Here is a 15,314-nt window from a genome sequence, read left to right on the forward strand (position 1 = left end):
TCCATTGTCAGGAGCCTCTGTCCAACTAATTTTCTTTTCACACAAGTACATGAGGCTCCGCCAATTGGCAGAGCCTGCCAAAAATATGGTCAACTCATTGTTGTTCCTCTCCACGGAAGTCTTTAGTAAAAGGCGAAAGACTTATGCGTATTGAAGAGAAACCAAAGTCAGTTGCAGAATCAGGTGGCAGGCAGCCTTATATCCCAGTCGCAACAGTGATCCCTCTTGTGGTTGGGATTGGTTGAGCTGCGGTTGTCCAATGCCAAACCCATTCCCCAGCACCAGCCATCAAAAAATCATTGATTTGTTTACAAGCAAAAGTGTAAAGTCCTGCTGAAATGTGGCTGATTTCACTTTGGATTCAGACAGTGATTTGCTGATTATAGACTCCCTCCACTGGAGACTCCAGTGCAGTGATGATTCATCCTGAAATCTGGTTGATTTCACTTTGGATTCAGACAGTGATTTGCTGATTATAGACTCCCTCCACTGGAGACTCCAGTGCAGTGATGATTAATCCCTGTAAAATCCTGCTGAAATCTGGTTGATTTCACTTTGGATTCAGACAGTGCTGATTTGAGACCTGCTCCACTGGAGACTCCAGTGAGGATTAAACGGGACATCTGGTTTTTCTTTGACTTCAATATCAGGGGAGAGCGCGAACGCAGTCCCCCACTACCACAAATTATGCAGTCGAGATTCCCACATTTGGGGAATTCGCAGTGGTCAGCACAGTCGCAGTGCAATGACTGAGCCTCGCCCTGGGTGAACCACCTTCTTGATCATGGTATCTCCCCTGCCAGGTAAGTATGAGTTGGTGGTGACAGAGGCAGGGACGGTATTCCCAGTCACAGCATTTGTGGTGACGGTTCGCAGATGGCGCCATCTTCACAGATCAGTGAATTTAAAATCAGTGATTTGAGACTTGCAAAACAAAGGCACCATTGATGATTGATGAGTAAGCATAAGTCACTTGCCAAAAGCCTCAGTCTTCAAAACTATGTGGAGGTGAGACTTGTTTTACTCAAAGCAGAAATCATTTCCAACACCAAACCACTGATTCAGGTAACCATTTCTTTTATTTTTCACAATTTAAAGGGTGCACCGTTCCCGGAGGTGCTGCAATACCGGGTCGATGCTTGGAGTGAACGGAGCAAGCCCCTTTTTCATCTCCCAGAGCTAAAAATCGGCTTAATATGTAGTCCTCGTATAGAGGACATATCAGATATTAAACTGATAAGAACAGATACTACACTTGATCTTAGCCAAAAGGCCGAGAAGCGATAACACCTAACTGTTTGTTTGCAGACCCAACGTACCAGCACATTGCTCAATTGTCGGGGTGCGGTTCTTTCAACTGGGCGTAGCAGTCGCTTGCTACTTTGCAACCCACTCCCCACGCTGCCCCCTTCCGCGAAAATCATTGATTTGTTTACAAGCAAAAGAGTAAACTCCTGCTGAAATCTGGTTGATTTCACTGTTGTTTCAGACAGTGATTTGAGACTTGCTGCAAGGCTCCACTAGAGACTCCAGTGATGATTAATCACTGCAAAGTCCTGCTGAAAATCTTGTTGATTTCACAATGAATTCAGACAGTGATTTGCTGATTTGAGACGTACTCCACTGGAGACTCCAGTGCAGTGATGATTAATCCCTGTAAAATCCTGCTGAAATCTGGTTGATTTCACTTTGGATTCAGACAGTGATTTGAGACTAGGGACTCCAGTGATAAGTAAACACAACTTTGTGCTCCATTGTCAGGAGCCTCTGTCCAACTAATTTTCTTTTTACACAAGTACATGAGGCTCCGCCAATTGGCAGAGCCTGACAAAAATATGGTCAACTCATTGTTGTTCCTCTCCACGGAAGTCTTTAGTAAAAGGCGAAAGACTTATGCGTATTGAAGAGAAACCAAAGTCAGTTGCAGAATCAGGTGGCAGGCAGCCTTATATCCCAGTCGCAACAGTGATCCCTCTTGTGGTTGGGATTGGTTGAGCTGCGGTTGTCCAATGCCAAACCCATTCCCCAGCACCAGCCATCAAAAAATCATTGATTTGTTTACAAGCAAAAGTGTAAAGTCCTGCTGAAATGTGGCTGATTTCACTTTGGATTCAGACAGTGATTTGCTGATTATAGACTCCCTCCACTGGAGACTCCAGTGCAGTGATGATTCATCCTGAAATCTGGTTGATTTCACTTTGGATTCAGACAGTGATTTGCTGATTATAGACTCCCTCCACTGGAGACTCCAGTGCAGTGATGATTAATCCCTGTAAAATCCTGCTGAAATCTGGTTGATTTCACTTTGGATTCAGACAGTGCTGATTTGAGACCTGCTCCACTTGAGACTCCAGTGAGGATTAAACGGGACATCTGGTTTTTCTTTGACTTCAATATCAGGGGAGAGCGCGAACGCAGTCCCCCACTACCACAAATTATGCAGTCGAGATTCCCACATTTGGGGAATTCGCAGTGGTCAGCACAGTCGCAGTGCAATGACTGAGCCTCGCCCTGGGTGAACCACCTTCTTGATCATGGTATCCCCCCTGCCAGGTAAGTATGAGTTGGTGGTGACAGAGGCAGGGACGGTATTCCCAGTCACAGCATTTGTGGTGACGGTTCGCAGATGGCGCCATCTTCACAGATCAGTGAATTTAAAATCAGTGATTTGAGACTTGCAAAACAAAGGCACCATTGATGATTGATGAGTAAGCATAAGTCACTTGCCAAAAGCCTCAGTCTTCAAAACTATGTGGAGGTGAGACTTGTTTTACTCAAAGCAGAAATCATTTCCAACACCAAACCACTGATTCAGGTAACCATTTCTTTTATTTTTTACAATTTAAAGGGTGCACCGTTCCCGGAGGTGCTGCAATACCGGGTCGATGCTTGGAGTGAACGGAGCAAGCCCCTTTTTCATCTCCCAGAGCTAAAAATCGGCTTAATATGTAGTCCTCGTATAGAGGACATATCAGATATTAAACTGATAAGAACAGATACTACACTTGATCTTAGCCAAAAGGCCGAGAAGCGATAACACCTAACTGTTTGTTTGCAGACCCAACGTACCAGCACATTGCTCAATTGTCGGGGTGCGGTTCTTTCAACTGGGCGTAGCAGTCGCTTGCTACTTAGCAACCCACTCCCCACGCTGCCCCCTTCCGCGAAAATCATTGATTTGTTTACAAGCAAAAGAGTAAACTCCTGCTGAAATCTGGTTGATTTCACTGTTGTTTCAGACAGTGATTTGAGACTTGCTGCAAGGCTCCACTAGAGACTCCAGTGATGATTAATCACTGCAAAGTCCTGCTGAAAATCTTGTTGATTTCACAATGAATTCAGACAGTGATTTGCTGATTTGAGACGTACTCCACTGGAGACTCCAGTGCAGTGATGATTAATCCCTGTAAAATCCTGCTGAAATCTGGTTGATTTCACTTTGGATTCAGACAGTGATTTGAGACTAGGGACTCCAGTGATAAGTAAACACAACTTTGTGCTCCATTGTCAGGAGCCTCTGTCCAACTAATTTTCTTTTCACACAAGTACATGAGGCTCCGCCAATTGGCAGAGCCTGCCAAAAATATGGTCAACTCATTGTTGTTCCTCTCCACGGAAGTCTTTAGTAAAAGGCGAAAGACTTATGCGTATTGAAGAGAAACCAAAGTCAGTTGCAGAATCAGGTGGCAGGCAGCCTTATATCCCAGTCGCAACAGTGATCCCTCTTGTGGTTGGGATTGGTTGAGCTGCGGTTGTCCAATGCCAAACCCATTCCCCAGCACCAGCCATCAAAAAATCATTGATTTGTTTACAAGCAAAAGTGTAAAGTCCTGCTGAAATGTGGCTGATTTCACTTTGGATTCAGACAGTGATTTGCTGATTATAGACTCCCTCCACTGGAGACTCCAGTGCAGTGATGATTCATCCTGAAATCTGGTTGATTTCACTTTGGATTCAGACAGTGATTTGCTGATTATAGACTCCCTCCACTGGAGACTCCAGTGCAGTGATGATTAATCCCTGTAAAATCCTGCTGAAATCTGGTTGATTTCACTTTGGATTCAGACAGTGCTGATTTGAGACCTGCTCCACTGGAGACTCCAGTGAGGATTAAACGGGACATCTGGTTTTTCTTTGACTTCAATATCAGGGGAGAGCGCGAACGCAGTCCCCCACTACCACAAATTATGCAGTCGAGATTCCCACATTTGGGGAATTCGCAGTGGTCAGCACAGTCGCAGTGCAATGACTGAGCCTCGCCCTGGGTGAACCACCTTCTTGATCATGGTATCTCCCCTGCCAGGTAAGTATGAGTTGGTGGTGACAGAGGCAGGGACGGTATTCCCAGTCACAGCATTTGTGGTGACGGTTCGCAGATGGCGCCATCTTCACAGATCAGTGAATTTAAAATCAGTGATTTGAGACTTGCAAAACAAAGGCACCATTGATGATTGATGAGTAAGCATAAGTCACTTGCCAAAAGCCTCAGTCTTCAAAACTATGTGGAGGTGAGACTTGTTTTACTCAAAGCAGAAATCATTTCCAACACCAAACCACTGATTCAGGTAACCATTTCTTTTATTTTTCACAATTTAAAGGGTGCACCGTTCCCGGAGGTGCTGCAATACCGGGTCGATGCTTGGAGTGAACGGAGCAAGCCCCTTTTTCATCTCCCAGAGCTAAAAATCGGCTTAATATGTAGTCCTCGTATAGAGGACATATCAGATATTAAACTGATAAGAACAGATACTACACTTGATCTTAGCCAAAAGGCCGAGAAGCGATAACACCTAACTGTTTGTTTGCAGACCCAACGTACCAGCACATTGCTCAATTGTCGGGGTGCGGTTCTTTCAACTGGGCGTAGCAGTCGCTTGCTACTTAGCAACCCACTCCCCACGCTGCCCCCTTCCGCGAAAATCATTGATTTGTTTACAAGCAAAAGAGTAAACTCCTGCTGAAATCTGCTTGATTTCACTGTTGTTTCAGACAGTGATTTGAGACTTGCTGCAAGGCTCCACTAGAGACTCCAGTGATGATTAATCACTGCAAAGTCCTGCTGAAAATCTTGTTGATTTCACAATGAATTCAGACAGTGATTTGCTGATTTGAGACGTACTCCACTGGAGACTCCAGTGCAGTGATGATTAATCCCTGTAAAATCCTGCTGAAATCTGGTTGATTTCACTTTGGATTCAGACAGTGATTTGAGACTAGGGACTCCAGTGATAAGTAAACACAACTTTGTGCTCCATTGTCAGGAGCCTCTGTCCAACTAATTTTCTTTTTACACAAGTACATGAGGCTCCGCCAATTGGCAGAGCCTGACAAAAATATGGTCAACTCATTGTTGTTCCTCTCCACGGAAGTCTTTAGTAAAAGGCGAAAGACTTATGCGTATTGAAGAGAAACCAAAGTCAGTTGCAGAATCAGGTGGCAGGCAGCCTTATATCCCAGTCGCAACAGTGATCCCTCTTGTGGTTGGGATTGGTTGAGCTGCGGTTGTCCAATGCCAAACCCATTCCCCAGCACCAGCCATCAAAAAATCATTGATTTGTTTACAAGCAAAAGTGTAAAGTCCTGCTGAAATGTGGCTGATTTCACTTTGGATTCAGACAGTGATTTGCTGATTATAGACTCCCTCCACTGGAGACTCCAGTGCAGTGATGATTCATCCTGAAATCTGGTTGATTTCACTTTGGATTCAGACAGTGATTTGCTGATTATAGACTCCCTCCACTGGAGACTCCAGTGCAGTGATGATTAATCCCTGTAAAATCCTGCTGAAATCTGGTTGATTTCACTTTGGATTCAGACAGTGATTTGAGACTAGGGACTCCAGTGATAAGTAAACACAACTTTGTGCTCCATTGTCAGGAGCCTCTGTCCAACTAATTTTCTTTTTACACAAGTACATGAGGCTCCGCCAATTGGCAGAGCCTGCCAAAAATATGGTCAACTCATTGTTGTTCCTCTCCACGGAAGTCTTTAGTAAAAGGCGAAAGACTTATGCGTATTGAAGAGAAACCAAAGTCAGTTGCAGAATCAGGTGGCAGGCAGCCTTATATCCCAGTCGCAACAGTGATCCCTCTTGTGGTTGGGATTGGTTGAGCTGCGGTTGTCCAATGCCAAACCCATTCCCCAGCACCAGCCATCAAAAAATCATTGATTTGTTTACAAGCAAAAGTGTAAAGTCCTGCTGAAATGTGGCTGATTTCACTTTGGATTCAGACAGTGATTTGCTGATTATAGACTCCCTCCACTGGAGACTCCAGTGCAGTGATGATTCATCCTGAAATCTGGTTGATTTCACTTTGGATTCAGACAGTGATTTGCTGATTATAGACTCCCTCCACTGGAGACTCCAGTGCAGTGATGATTAATCCCTGTAAAATCCTGCTGAAATCTGGTTGATTTCACTTTGGATTCAGACAGTGCTGATTTGAGACCTGCTCCACTGGAGACTCCAGTGAGGATTAAACGGGACATCTGGTTTTTCTTTGACTTCAATATCAGGGGAGAGCGCGAACGCAGTCCCCCACTACCACAAATTATGCAGTCGAGATTCCCACATTTGGGGAATTCGCAGTGGTCAGCACAGTCGCAGTGCAATGACTGAGCCTCGCCCTGGGTGAACCACCTTCTTGATCATGGTATCTCCCCTGCCAGGTAAGTATGAGTTGGTGGTGACAGAGGCAGGGATGGTATTCCCAGTCACAGCATTTGTGGTGACGGTTCGCAGATGGCGCCATCTTCACAGATCAGTGAATTTAAAATCAGTGATTTGAGACTTGCAAAACAAAGGCACCATTGATGATTGATGAGTAAGCATAAGTCACTTGCCAAAAGCCTCAGTCTTCAAAACTATGTGGAGGTGAGACTTGTTTTACTCAAAGCAGAAATCATTTCCAACACCAAACCACTGATTCAGGTAACCATTTATTTTATTTTTCACAATTTAAAGGGTGCACCGTTCCCGGAGGTGCTGCAATACCGGGTCGATGCTTGGAGTGAACGGAGCAAGCCCCTTTTTCATCTCCCAGAGCTAAAAATCGGCTTAATATGTAGTCCTCGTATAGAGGACATATCAGATATTAAACTGATAAGAACAGATTTTTTTTTTTTTTTTTTTTTATTATGAAAAGGATAGTGCACAATACAAACTCATATCTGTGGTTATTTCTCTTCACAATACATCAACAAACCAAACACAAATGCATACAAACTCATATCTGTAGTTCGGTCTTCTACCAATACATAAACAAACCAAAAACCAAAACCAAATGACAACTTTCAGGGATGAGGTCAGTCTACCTAGTCCCAAGGAACCCCCCTTAACCCAAGTCCTCCCTTCCACCTCTCCAAGGCGGCATGCTTCCCCCACTTCCTGATGTCCATCATTATTCTCCCCTTCAACTCCAGCTCGATCCTCTTCACCACCCCCTCCACGCTAACTTCCTTGTTGTTCACCAGGTCTTGCCTCGCCCGCCACAGGCCCCTCTTGACAAGGCTTACAATTAGCCATGTGAGGACCATTGTCCTTCCCAAGCTCACCCCTCTTTTCACCACACTCCAAGTTAAATGGAACCCCGGGACCAGCTGTACTAGCCACTTATTTGCTCTTTTCCACCCCTCGCTTGCAAAAGTACAGTCCCACATTACATGTCTAATGGTCTCATCGTGTAGACATCCAATCCTCGGGCACACGGGGGCTCTGGTCAAACCATGCCGATAAAGCAGCTCTCGTACCGGCAGGCACCCGTGGAGACATAACCAGTTGAGGTCCTTGAGCCCATTGTCAAGGCCCCGCGGTTGGATCCCCCACCAAACTCCTGCTGGTGTCCCGACCACTGCAGGTGCTACCACTCCCTTCCTGGCGACTTGGTAAAGTGCCCTGTGGCTCAATAACACGCCTGTTCCCGAGGCCTCAGGGTGTGCCCGCAGCCACCTTGCTGCATGATGGTAGTGCCATGGCTGCTGTTCCACCCGGGGAGCTAGATTACTCCAAGCTATCACACCCCTGGCCTGGTAAGAGAAATATAGCCGCATGAAGTGTCCTGATGGATGTGCCACTGGAACAGATAACTGGCTAAACAAAAAGGAAACAAAAATGCAGTCCAGTTTCAGGGGGAGGTGTGGCACATCTCTCCCTCCTGCTTCAATTGCAGCCATCATGCGGGTCCTCGACACATACTCGTATCGTCCTCCCCAGATGAAAGAGAAGACGAGACGCATTAGGGGCCTCCTCATGCTGACAGGCAAAGGATAAATGTATGCCAAATAGAGGAGAGATGGCAGAACGTCTACCTTCAATACAAGTACCTTCCCTATCAAAGTCAGCTTCCTGCTTCTCCAGAGAGCAAGCTTTTTCTGGGCTGCCAAGAAACGCCTGGTCCAGTTGACCGTGGCACTATGGACTATCTCAAAGCTGACCCCCAATACCTTCAGGGGTCCTTCGCAGAGCGGAAGCCCACCTGGTACGTCCGTCCTGTCTTTCCAACGCCCAAAGAACTTCAATGAGGACTTGGCGGTGTTTAGTTTTGCGCCAGCTGCCCGCCCAAAGCTCTGGATAATCTCCAAGGATCGAGTTAGGCAAGCATCGCTGTCTAGCAGCAGTGTGGTGTCGTCTGCGTACTGAGACAGTTTGACCCGTAGGCCTCCGCTGCCAGGTATCAGAAAACCCTTAACACCCGGGTCAGCCCGAATGGCTGCCGCCAGGGGCTCCATGTAAAGGATGTAGAGCAGTGGTGAGAGCGGACACCCCTGTCTGACCCCTGCGTGCACCCTAAAAACCTCCCCTAGGTGACCGTTAACCGAAACTGTGCTCCCCACGCTTGTGTACAATACACGTAACCACCCTACAAACCTATCAGTGAACCCTAATCTGCTTAAAACCCTAAACATGAAACCCCAGTGCACTCTGTCAAACGCCTTTGCCTGATCGAGGCCCACCACCATAAGCGGTAGCTGCCTGTCTTCCGCCCATGCAACAGCGTCCCGGATAAGCTGGAGATTCCATCTCACCGAACGTCCCGCCACTGCGCAAGTCTGATCCACATGGACCACATGAGCAAGTGCTGTGCCCAGACGGTCCGCCAACACCTTTGCCAGGAGCTTGTAGTCGACACACAGCATGGTCAGTGGCCGCCAGTTCCCTAGGTCGGTTGGATCCCCCTTCTTTAAAAGAAGAGAGATAACTCCAGTGGCCAAAGACCCTCCCATCGCACCTGTGCGGAGTACTGCGGAAAGGATCTCCAACACTACAGGGCCCAGAATGTCCCAAAATTTTAGATAAAATTCTGCCGGTAGCCCGTCGATACCTGGCACTTTTCGCCTGTTCATTCTGTTGAGAGCACCCTCGAGTTCTTCAAGGGTGAGCGGGGCATCTAGCGTCTGTGCTATGTTCAAGGGCACTCGCTGGGTCAACAAATCCAGAAAGACCTCCCCACAACCTACGTCTATCTCCTTCTCTGAAAACTCTGTGCGGTAGTATTCGGTGGCGGCCCGCACCATCTGCACCCTATCCGACACAATCCTACCCTGCTCGTCCCTAACCCCGGTCACTACCCGTTTTGCCCTGTCAGCCCTTATTGAGCTGAAGAAAGAAGCTGAACACGTTTCAAAACTCTCAATGAATTTTTCACGTGACTGCAACAGGTAGGCTCTGGCTTTTGACTCAAAGACATCCCTAAGCTGCGATTTGAGGGAGTCACAAGCCTGCTGGTTTAAAGTGCCGTCCGAGTTCCCCCTAGTGTACTCAAGCTCGAGTAGTCGCTGTAGGCGAAGCACTTCTCTCTTTGCCCACCTTGCCTTTCTTTTGCTGTATTGTACACAAAATGCCTTTATTCTCTCTTTGGCAACCTCCCACCACTCAATAGCTCCAGGACACATCGGCCTTAAACCCACCAGACCTCTGAAAAACAGGCGGAAATCTTTAATGAACACCTCCTCCTCCAAGATGTTAATGTTAAGACGCCTGAACCCAGACCCAAAAACTGGTGCACATGAGCGCACCTCCAGCAGTACTCCATCATGGTCAGAGAAAAACACGGGGAGCACTCTGCCTGCCAATAAACTCAAGGACCTCGAGGTAAATATGTAGTCCAGACGCTTTGCTGCGCCCCTTGAGTTCCGCCACGTAGGACCTAGCGCATGTGGTTTAACCCCCTTCAACCCGTCTACTAAGCCATGCTTGGCCATTAAATTGGTGATAAAAACGTCACTGGTATCCCCCCCTCTACCTAGCTCGACATTTAAGTCACCCCCTAAAATAACCTGCCTGCTAGTGGCAAGGTGTGGTTCCACTTGGCCGATCATGTCCTTCCTCTCGGTTGCTGATTGTGGCCCATAAACCACAATAACCCTAAGCTTGACTGTGCCCCATGTCACGTCTGTACCCATTATCCTCCCCTGGACAATAACAAAGGATGCCTCCACCATAATTTCTTTAGAACCAAATAAAATGCCCACCCCAGTAGCGTGGACCCCCCCCCTACACTCCAGACTGAGTCCCCTTTGGTCCACTCCTTTGCAAAGGTTTGGATGTCCCCAGCATCCCGTAAATGAACCTCCTGCAAAAAACAAATATCGGCTTGGAGTGTGTTCACAAAATCAAAAACAGTCCTCCTTTTCACTATATTCCTCATTCCCCTTGTGTTTAAAGGCAGTACCTTAAACGAAGCCATAAAGCAAAGTTCAGACTCCTACTGGGTGTAGGATGTGTCTTTGTCCATCTCTTCAGCCCAGGAAAGGGGCACTGTGTTGGGTGAGTTTACCGGTCGACTAGGCCCGTCATATATGTCCACCCCATACGGGGATGACAACATGAGCAAACCTTGGGGGAGATCGAAATCAATCCCCAGCCCTTCAGCCGTCAAAACGGCCCCTTCCCCCATGCACTGTTCCGCCCCCTCTACTGCAACATTCCCATTTGGGCCCTGTAGTTCCTCCTGAGTTCCACCTTCTTGCACCTCGTCAGTGGACTTCCCTGGCTTCACAGCTTCCTCTCTCCTACTGCCGTCAATCCCCTCCTTTTTGGCTCCCGCATCCTTCTTCTTCCTTTTGTTTTTTTTGCTGTGTTCCTCCTCCGCACCCTCTTCATACTCAGGTGCCTGCTCTTCAAAAACCTCTGAGAGCTTTCGGACCCCTTGCTTCATTGTGGGGAATGATGCACCAAGTGTAAGCTCAGGAAACTCCTCCATCACGCCATGGTCTGCTGCCCGAGCTACCTCATCCTCCAATACTGCCCCTTCCTCCTGCAATGCGGTCTTCCCTTCTCCCTCTGTGGTTTCTGCTCCGGACCCCATCTGTAGTGGCCCCTCCTCGGAATTCTGCGATGTCTTGGATCCTTTCCCCTGCTCCAAAGTTCTGTTGGAGACTCCCGTTTGTCTGGTTACTTCAGAAAAGGTCCTCTTGCGGCTGGGACAGCTTCTATAGAGGTGGTCCGACCCTCCGTATCCATGGCAGTTTTTAGGGACAGTGCAGTCCTTGGCCGCGTGTCCTGTTTGCCCACAAAAGCGGCAACTTTCTCCTGTGCAGCCTGTCTCCGAGTGGCCAGACCGTCTGCATTTTCGGCAGAAGGCTGGCTGGCGGTTATAGAACAAATACCCTCGGTCTCCCCCAAGACTAAAAAAAGCAGGGGGGTGTTGTAGCCCATCCGGCCCTGTCGGGTCTGGATTCAGCAGGACCTGGAACTGCCGACGGCCGGTCCAAAAACCGAGGGGATCCTTTACATGCCGGGCTGCAGTTGCTACTTCCCCGTAGCGGCCCAGGAATGAAACTAAGGCTTCATCAGTCACAAAAGGGTTGTACATATGGACTGACACTGTTCTGAAGTTCGGTCTGTCGAGGTTCAGGACCTCATAGTAGGCAAGAGGGCTCACCTTCGCATCCTTTCTGCAGATTTCAGACACCCTTCTGTAGATGTCCTCGCTCCCAAGGGTAACGTCGAAGGCTTTTTCCTGCTGGTTCCACTGGATACACAGAACATCCTGCACCATCAAATGCAGCTGTCCCATGATTACTTGTTTTCCAAAAAAAACTCTCGACAGGACTTGGTCGTCTTCTTTCGTAGCTCGAAACCTTAAAGTATATCTCAGCCCGACCCTTGGGATCGGCTGCTCGTGGGGTGTCATAGCCATTGTTCCGTTCTCGAACGCTTGGCTTTTGTGGCCAAAAACAGATCAGATTTTTTTTATTTTTAATTTTTTTTATTACACATTCCACACCAACACACAATATTACATTACATTGTCATTTTCATCAACAAAAAAAACAAAAAAAAAAAACAACAACATACAGACTGTACCAATGCACCCAATACCATAGCAACCCCCTTCCCCACCCTCTTACCTAAGCTAACACTCCCTTCCATCGCTCCTTGGCTGCATGGTACCCATGCCTCTCCTCCTCCCTCCTTTTCATCCGCCGCACCTCCCCCCTCACCTTCGCCACCACCCCTTCAACCCTGTTCACCTCATTACTTCTTATTAATGCCATTCTGTCATCCCACAGTGCTGCCTTCCCTATTGACAGAATCAACCACAACAAAAAACCCTCCCATCCCCGTCCCCTCAGACCCACCCCCAGCATCAGCATCTCATAAGACAGTCCCCCCAGTTTAGGAAAAAAAAAACCCAGCTCTCCCCACATTGTTCTTGCAAACCCACATCCCCAAAATACATGAGATAAGTCCTCGTCTCTGCCACAACCTAATCGTGGGCAGGAGCGCAGCCTTGACAGGCCATGCCTATATAAAGTGTCCCTCACAGGCATCCTCTTATGTAGACATAGCCAGTTGATGTCCTTTCGGTCTGTTTGGCAGTTCCTTGTGCTGCGCAAACAGCCACTCCTCCCTGCCCACCCCGCAAACTCTCACAGGTCCCTGTTTTGCAACTATTGCCTTGTATAGTTCCCGATGATCCAGGCCTAGGTCACCTTCCCCGCATTCCTTGTGCCTTTTAGCCCAGCCCATCATCTGCCTGTAGTGTGGTGGCATAACCTCCCCTTTTGGCCGCCCGTTCTCCCATTTAACCCACTTCCTCAAAAGAAAGGATAGCCAAAACATGAGCAGCACATGGTACCAGTGCCCACTAGGGAACTTCACCCCGTTGCAGCAAAAGGAAAAGAAAAGAACATCTAACTTAAGTGGCACATCAGGCACTCCCCTTCCCCCCTCTGGTACCCCTTGTCTCATCCAGCCCCTCCTCACATACTCGTATCCCCCCCACACAAAGGAGAAAACATCCCGCACTAATCTTCTCCTATACTCCGGTGGCAGGGGGAAAACGTACGCCAGGTAAATCATTGACGGCAAAATGTCCGCTTTCACCACCAAAACCCTCCCAGTTAAAGACAAACGTCGGGCCTTCCACAGTCCTATTCGTGACCTTAGTGCTGCCAGGCGCCTCCTCCAGTTCAGCGGCCCACTCTCGCTGTCTTCAAAATCCACCCCCAGTATTCTCATTGGACCCTCGCACTCCGACAATCCAAACAGCCCCCCTCCCCTCCCCTTCCAAGGTCCAAAATATTTAACCTTGGATTTTCCAACATTGACCCTTGCCCCGGATACTTTTGAAAAGGACCCCAAGACGTCCAAAGCACGGAGCAAGGAGCCCTCCGTTGTTAAAAAGAGCGTCATGTCATCCGCGTACTGGGATATCCTCAAATCCCTCCCTCCACCCCCTGGAAGGCGCAATCCCTTCACGCCCGCGTCCGCCCGAATAGCTGCAGCTAGCGGTTCAATATATATAACAAAAAGCAGTGGCGAGAGTGGACATCCTTGCCTCACTCCCGTCTGCTGTGACACCAAAACCCCCATATGCCCATTCACAACCACCCTACTCCCAACCCCCGTGTACATGATCCCTAACCACCTCCGAAAAATTGGTCCAAAACCCATCCTCTCTAACACAGCTGCCAAAAAACCTTGGTTCACCCTATCAAACGCCTTTTCCATGTCCAACCCCACCAGCATCAGAGGGACCCCGCGTTCCTCCACCCAGTGAATGCAATCCCTCACCAGCCCTAAATTCCATTGGATGCGTCTCCCCTCCACCCCACACGTCTGATCCTCATTTACCACATGAGGCAGAGCAGATCAGAGTCGTCCGGCCAACACTCTAGCGATGATCTTATAATCAGCACAGAGGAGAGTTATCGGCCTGAAATTACCCAAGTCTTCTTTTTCCCCTTTCTTATGTAGCAAGGTCAACACCCCCTCCCTCATTGTCCTCCCCAACAGCCCCCCTTCCAGCACTGCACCCACCACTTCTAAAAAATCCTTCCCCAGGATCCCCCAGAACGCCGCATAAAATTCTTTTGGTAACCCATCAATCCCCGGCACCTTTCCCCCTCCCAAACCTTTCATAGCTCCCTCCAACTCTGCAAGACCCACCGGGCGTTCTAGGGCCTCCACCACTTCCCTTGGCACCCTAGCCTCAAGCCCCTTCAAAAAACCTCCTTCCTCTGGTTCTTCCACCTCTTGTGGCCCCATGGCGTCCCCAAAAAAATTGGAGGCAACCCCAACCATCCCCTCCGGATCTGAGACAAGGTCACCATCCTTCCCCCGTAGCCCCGGAATGCACGCTCTTGCCCGGGCAGCCCTCACCTGTTTAAAAAACATGGGCGAACAGGTCTCTGCTACATTGATGGATTCCCTCCCACATCTCCTCAGTAACCCATCAGCTTTTCCCTTAAAGTATAGGCCCAAATTCTCCCTCACCTCCCTCTCCCTCTGCTTATCCCTTCTTTCCCCCTTGTTCTACGCCTCCATCATAGCCTGCAGCTCCCTTTGGAGCCTCCTAAACCCCCCCTTCTCCTCCCTCGCTCGTTGTGAACAATATCCCACCGTCAACTCCCTGGCGTTTACCTTCACATATTCCCACCACTCCACAATATTGTCAAAAAAAGGCTTCAGTGAGACCCACCCTTCATAGTGTAAAGTGAAGGCTCTACGGAAAGCCTCCTCCTCCAAAACCCCACAATTCAACTTCCAGTAACTCCTTCCAAAAATTGGGGCCGCCACCGAAAAGGCCACCTCAAGTTGGTTGTGGTCTGAGAACCACACTGGCCCCACCACGGCCCTCCGTACAGCAGCCACAGCTGGCACAAAAACAAAATCAATTCGACTACGGGAACCCTGTGTATTGGCTGGGGGAACGTTATTCCCCCATCTCTAATGTATTGTAATTTTACCATTAATTTTGTCCTCCCTGGGTCTTCCAATTTAATTAAATGCTGACCGAGTCCCCATGACGCATGTCTTGTTTCTGCACACAATTATTCCGCAAATTTGACGGAGTCCCGTAGGCTCA

At 48.4% G+C, this 15,314-nt stretch overlaps 13 non-coding genes across 13 annotated transcripts; all 13 read right to left on the reverse strand.

Annotated features, from left to right (window-relative positions):
• Positions 1–55: 55 nt before the first annotated feature.
• LOC144386613 (U5 spliceosomal RNA) lies at positions 56–170 on the reverse strand. Its single transcript, XR_013452326.1, has one exon. It is a non-coding gene; the product is annotated as a U5 spliceosomal RNA (small nuclear RNA).
• A 477-nt stretch (positions 171–647) lies between these two features.
• LOC144386447 (U1 spliceosomal RNA) lies at positions 648–811 on the reverse strand. The gene has a single exon (XR_013452163.1). It is a non-coding gene; the product is annotated as a U1 spliceosomal RNA (small nuclear RNA).
• Positions 812–1,094: 283 nt separating this feature from the next.
• LOC144386559 (U2 spliceosomal RNA) lies at positions 1,095–1,285 on the reverse strand. The gene has a single exon (XR_013452275.1). It is a non-coding gene; the product is annotated as a U2 spliceosomal RNA (small nuclear RNA).
• Positions 1,286–1,804: 519 nt separating this feature from the next.
• On the reverse strand, positions 1,805–1,920 carry LOC144386617 (U5 spliceosomal RNA). Its single transcript, XR_013452330.1, has one exon. It is a non-coding gene; the product is annotated as a U5 spliceosomal RNA (small nuclear RNA).
• A 477-nt stretch (positions 1,921–2,397) lies between these two features.
• Positions 2,398–2,561, reverse strand: LOC144386453 (U1 spliceosomal RNA). Its single transcript, XR_013452169.1, has one exon. It is a non-coding gene; the product is annotated as a U1 spliceosomal RNA (small nuclear RNA).
• Positions 2,562–2,844: 283 nt separating this feature from the next.
• Positions 2,845–3,035, reverse strand: LOC144386560 (U2 spliceosomal RNA). The gene has a single exon (XR_013452276.1). It is a non-coding gene; the product is annotated as a U2 spliceosomal RNA (small nuclear RNA).
• A 520-nt stretch (positions 3,036–3,555) lies between these two features.
• LOC144386614 (U5 spliceosomal RNA) lies at positions 3,556–3,670 on the reverse strand. Its single transcript, XR_013452327.1, has one exon. It is a non-coding gene; the product is annotated as a U5 spliceosomal RNA (small nuclear RNA).
• A 477-nt stretch (positions 3,671–4,147) lies between these two features.
• On the reverse strand, positions 4,148–4,311 carry LOC144386448 (U1 spliceosomal RNA). The gene has a single exon (XR_013452164.1). It is a non-coding gene; the product is annotated as a U1 spliceosomal RNA (small nuclear RNA).
• A 283-nt stretch (positions 4,312–4,594) lies between these two features.
• On the reverse strand, positions 4,595–4,785 carry LOC144386561 (U2 spliceosomal RNA). Its single transcript, XR_013452277.1, has one exon. It is a non-coding gene; the product is annotated as a U2 spliceosomal RNA (small nuclear RNA).
• A 519-nt stretch (positions 4,786–5,304) lies between these two features.
• On the reverse strand, positions 5,305–5,420 carry LOC120830010 (U5 spliceosomal RNA). The gene has a single exon (XR_005713783.2). It is a non-coding gene; the product is annotated as a U5 spliceosomal RNA (small nuclear RNA).
• Positions 5,421–5,921: 501 nt separating this feature from the next.
• LOC144386615 (U5 spliceosomal RNA) lies at positions 5,922–6,036 on the reverse strand. The gene has a single exon (XR_013452328.1). It is a non-coding gene; the product is annotated as a U5 spliceosomal RNA (small nuclear RNA).
• A 477-nt stretch (positions 6,037–6,513) lies between these two features.
• Positions 6,514–6,677, reverse strand: LOC144386450 (U1 spliceosomal RNA). Its single transcript, XR_013452166.1, has one exon. It is a non-coding gene; the product is annotated as a U1 spliceosomal RNA (small nuclear RNA).
• Positions 6,678–6,960: 283 nt separating this feature from the next.
• LOC144386593 (U2 spliceosomal RNA) lies at positions 6,961–7,148 on the reverse strand. The gene has a single exon (XR_013452309.1). It is a non-coding gene; the product is annotated as a U2 spliceosomal RNA (small nuclear RNA).
• Between the last annotated feature and the right edge of the window lie 8,166 nt (positions 7,149–15,314).

This window comes from Gasterosteus aculeatus, chromosome 13, assembly GCF_964276395.1.
Source record: "Gasterosteus aculeatus chromosome 13, fGasAcu3.hap1.1, whole genome shotgun sequence".
In the NCBI taxonomy this organism is placed as follows: Eukaryota; Metazoa; Chordata; class Actinopteri; order Perciformes; family Gasterosteidae; genus Gasterosteus; species Gasterosteus aculeatus.